The following is a 5,188-nucleotide window of genomic DNA, read 5'->3' on the forward strand; positions in this document are numbered from 1 at the left end:
AAAAAAAAAAAAAAAAAAGGCTAAATCTGGAGGAATAGATTTAGGAGTGTCCTGTACTTCATAGGTAGGAATTTGCAACGTTAGGTCTTTAGAGGTGACATGAGTTGCTTCTCAGTATTCTACTTGCAATTTGAATAGTACCATGCTACCAGATGCCTAGGTTGTGAATAGCATGGGTTCATAGCCTAGTGTGACTGAATGATAACATACAACATAACATAACAAATGCTCTCATTCATTTAAGCCTTGTTCTTTCAAAAGTAGAGAGCTCTATCAAAACAGATTTTACTCAGGTTTTTTTTTTTTTTTTTTAGACAGAGTCTTGTTCTGTTGCCCAGGCTGGAGTGCAATGGTTCGATCTTGGCCTACTGCAACCTCTGCTCCCGGGTGCAAGCAATTCTCTTGCCTCAGACTCCCAAGTAGCTGGGACTACAGGCATGCACCACCACACCCAGCTAATTTTTGTACTTTTAGTGGAGACACACTTTCACCATGTTGGCCAGGCTAGTCTCAAACTATTTTTTTTTTTTTTTTTTTGGAGACGGAGTTTTGCTCTTGTTACCCAGGCTGGAGTGCAATGGCGCGATCTCGGCTCACCGCAACCTCCACCTCCCAGGTTCAGGCAATTCTCCTGCCTCAGCCTCCTGAGTAGCTGGGATTACAGGCATGCGCCACCATGCCCAGCTAATTTTTTGTATTTTTAGTAGAGACAGGGTTTCACCGTGTTGACCAGGATGGTCTCGATCTCTTGACCTCGTGTTCCACCCGCCTCGGCCTCCCAAAGTGCTGGGATTACAGGCTTGAGCCACCGCGCCCGGCCTAGTCTCAAACTCTTGACCTCAAGTGATACACCCGACTTGGCCTCCCAAAGTGCTGGGATTACAGGTGTGAACTACTGCAGCCAGCCAAAACAGGCATAATTTTAGCTCATTGTATTATTTATGAAAAGAGTACAAGTACATTAGTCTTGTTTGTTGAATAGTTTTTAAATTCAGTTTTTTAAAGATAACAAGGCAGGTCCTGGACAGCCTCTCCTGGGCAAGAGGAGGCTGAGCAGGTGTAGCAGCCTACCCATTCCCACTTTGGTGAGCACTGCTCCATTTTTTTCTGTTTTATGTATGAGTTCCACATAAAATTGATTTGAAATAGGAATTTTCTGCAAAAATTTTTTTTTCCATTTATAATCTTTGATCTAAGATTTTTCCCCTCTTGACTTTAATAGAAACTCTCTCCCTCCCCTCCTCTTCTGCTCTTTCTTCTTCTGTTCTTTTCTTTCCTGATAACTCACTCTAAGCCTTTACAAAATTCAGTGAGTTCCCTTAATGGTTTATAATTTTTTTTTTCTGGTCAGAAACTTCTCAAGAACAACCAATGGGTGGGGAAGGAGGGGTGAGAGACCGGCAGAGGATATGAACAGCTAATTCACAAGTGCAAATGGCCAAGAAACATGAAAAATGTTTAACTTTCTTCATAATAAAATACTTACAAAATAAAATGATATTGAATATGATACCAATTCCCAAATCCTAGGTAGGCAAGAATGAAAGTGTTGGTGAGAGGCACAGAAAAACAAGCACTCATAAACTGTTGGCAGGAATATAAATTGACAGAAGCTTTTTTTTTTTAAATTTAAGACAGAGTCTTGCTCTGTTGCCAAGGCTGGAGTGCAGTGGCATGATCACAGCTCACTGCAACCTGTGCCTCCTGGAATCAAGCGTTCCCTCCTCTTCAGACCCCTGAGTAGCTGGGACTACAGGTATGTACCACCATGCCAGCTAATTTTTGTATTTTTTTGTAGAGACAGGGTTTTGCTATGTTGCCTAGGCTGGTCTTGAACTCCTGGCTCAAGCCATCTGCCTACCTCAGCCTCCCAAAGTGCTGGGATTATAGATGTGAGCTACCGTACCTGGCCTTGGCAGAACACTTTGAGGATCAATTGGACAGTACCGTCAAATACATCCTTTCATTCAGAAATTCCAGTGCTAGGAATAATGTTCCAATAAAAAAATAGAATGAGTTGTCCAAAGATACATATGCAGAGTGAAAAATTGGAAGCAACATAAATATACATTAAGGCTGGTTAGGCCAGGCACGGTGGATCACACCTGTAACCCCAGCACTTTGGGAGGCCGAGGTGGGCAGATCACTTGAGGCCAGGAGATCCAGACCAGCCAACATAGCAAAACCCTATCTCTACTTAAAAATACAAAAAAATTAGATGGGTGTGGTGGTGTGAGCCTGTAGTCCCAGCTACTTGGGAGGCTGAAGCACAATAATCGCTTGAACCTCCCAGGAGGCGGAGGTTGCAGTGAGCCAAGATCACACTTGTGCACTCCAGCCTGGGTGATAGAATGGGACTTCATCTTAAAACGGAACAAAAAGTGAAGGAGGCCAGGCGCAGTGGCTCACGCCTGTAATCCCAACACTTTGGGAGGCCAACGTGGGTGGATCACAAGGTCAGGAGTTCAAGACCAGCCTAGCTAACATAGTGAAACCCCATCTCTACTAAAAATACAAAAAAAATTAGCCTGGTGTGGTGGTGGATGCCTGTAGCCCTAGCTACTTGGGAGGCAGAGGCAGGGGCAGGAGAATCTCTTGAACCCGGGAGGCGGAGGTTGTAGTGAGCTGAGATTGCGCCATTGCACTGAAGTCTGGGCAACACAGCGAGATTCTGTCTCAAAAAAAAAGACTAGTGAGGGAGGTTGTATATTCCTTTCCAAGGCATCTGTGAGCCTGCAGAGCAGACACCATGAGCAAAGCTCACCCTCCTGAGTTGAAAAAAATGTATGGACAAGAAATTATCATTGAAATTAAATGGTGGCAGACATGTCCAAGGAATATTGCAGGGATATGATCCATTTATGAATCTTGTGATAGATGAATGTGTGGAGATGGCAACTAGCGGGCAACAGAACAATACTGGAATGGTGGTAATACGAGGAAATAGTATCATCATCTTAGAAGCCTTGGAACAAGCATGAATAATGGCTGTTCAGCAGAGAAACCCATGTCCTCTCTCCATAGGGCCTGTTTTAATGTGATGTAAAAATTAGGTCATGTACATTTCACATTAGACATTTTGTTAAATAAACTTTAATAATTGTAAAAAAAAAAAAAGGGAACGGGTAAATTAAATTATGACAGATCCATATAAAATATGACTCTTCTGTATCTTCTGATATGAGAATATTAAGTGAAAATACTAAGCCACAAAATTGTGTATTGTGTAAATAAAAAATATTCATTTTAAAGGTCTGAAATGCTATCTGCCAGTGATAGTAGTGTTTTTTAAAATTGTAATAAGAAGGCCGGGTGTGGTAACCCACACCTATAATCTCAGCAATTTGGGAGGTCTCTTTGTATCATCTGAGGTCAGGAATTCCAGACCAGCTTGGCCAACATGGTGAAACCCCATCTTTACAAAAATGTAAGAATTAGCCAGGCATGATGGCGGGTGCCCGTAATCCCAACTACTCAGGAGGCTGAGGCGGGAGAATCGCTTGAACTGGGGATGTGGAGGTTGCAGTGAGCAGAGATTGTGCCACTGTATTCCAGCCTGGGCAAAAGAGCAAGACTCTGTCTCAAAAAAATAAATACATAAATAGCTGGGCACAGTGGTTCATGCCAGTAATTCCAGCACTTTGGGAGGCCAAGGTGGGCAGATCACAAGGTCAGGAGTTCGAGACCAGCCTGACCAACAAGGTGAACCCTTGTCTCTACTAAAAATACAAAAAAATTAGCTGGGCATGGTGGCGTGTGCCTGTAATCCCAGCTACTCAGGAAGCTGAGGCAGGAGAAACACTTGAACCCAGGAGGCAGAGGTTACAGTGAGCCAAGATTGTGCCACTGCACTCCAGCCTAGGCTACAGAGCAAGACTCAGTCTCAAAAATGTATGTAGGGTCTAGCCCTACTAGGGTCACGGGGTGTCCCCTATCGCTGTACCGAGGAGCTGAATCTGAGAAATAAGGAGACGACACCAAAGGACTGGTTAAGAGCAGCTGGGCTGGGGCGCCAATGCCACTTGCAAGTGGAGACAGGCAAGGCCCCAAGCTTCCAGGAGTGTCTGTATTTATTAGGTATAGGTTGGGGGCTAAAGGTAGTAAGTAAGGTCATCTTAAGGACAGTGATAGAGTCAAGACAATCACATGAACGATAAGCAAGGGATCCACCCCCATTAGGTCACCAAGGCAAGGAGGTGGGCAGTGTGCAACATCTCTTATCTAGGGGCAGGCTACTTCTAAGAATTTCTATAAGAGGATGCTCTGAGTCAGCACAGTAGCAACAGAGTGGACAAGGTATACAGCCACCTGGGCACGATTATACCAGCGGGGTTTTAAGTCCTCGGACGTATGCAGGATTGCCAGCCTGAGACCAGCTTTCCACAAGAACTGGATGCAAGATACTACAACTCCCTTTCAGGAGGAGTGACTCTTGCTCCAAGCCTGCCATACAGCGGGTATTTTTACGATACCGAACACTGCTGCCTGGGCCAAAATGCCATGTAGCGCATGCCCTTTCAGGCAGGGGCACTACCACCTGGGCCATGATTCTTATCCTGGTGTGGCTGTTTTCCCTAGTTTTCACATGCTCTGCAATGTGTCTGGTCTAGACATTCATCTGACTACAAACTAAGATATGATTATCTATGAAAAGATTATATATAAAGGAAATAAATGAGCAGTAAGATATTCTTCAGGCACTAATAGTGCTGGGGTTCTGCTTAGCTCTCCTTCCTCGGTGCCCAGAATGGGGGTTTCCCACATACATACATACATACATACATACATAAGATGAAATCATTCAACTCAGTTGTGATTTCACAAGTCATCAACAAAAGAGTTGATCATTGAAATTAAGAGAAAAAAACTGAAGGAAGAGTTCAGTAGGAAAAAGAATGACCCAGAAAGTCAAGTTTAGAATATGTCCAAGGGAGAGAAGCTACGGTCTGAGAAATAGAAGTAAGGGGAAGCACGTCTTCAACCCCATGAAAACAGAATTTAAGAAAAAATGTAGGCCGGGTGTGGTGGCTCAAGCCTGTAATCCCAGCACTTTGGGAGGCTGAGGTAGGTGGATCATCTGAGGTCAGCAGTTCAAGATCAGCCTGACAAACGTGGTGAAACCTGGTCTCTTCTAAAAATACAAAAGATTAGCTGGGTGCGGTGGTGCACACCTGTAATCCCTGCTACT

General features: G+C 44.1%; 1 pseudogene; it reads left to right on the forward strand.

Annotated features, from left to right (window-relative positions):
- The first annotated feature begins 2,646 nt into the window (after window positions 1-2,646).
- Window positions 2,647-3,099, forward strand: LOC116552654 (annotated as a pseudogene).
- Window positions 3,100-5,188: the final 2,089 nt, after the last annotated feature.

The sequence above is a fragment of the Sapajus apella genome, unplaced genomic scaffold, assembly GCF_009761245.1.
Source record: "Sapajus apella isolate SASKATOON/1434 unplaced genomic scaffold, GSC_monkey_1.0 scaffold12, whole genome shotgun sequence".
Classification (NCBI taxonomy): Eukaryota; Metazoa; Chordata; class Mammalia; order Primates; family Cebidae; genus Sapajus; species Sapajus apella.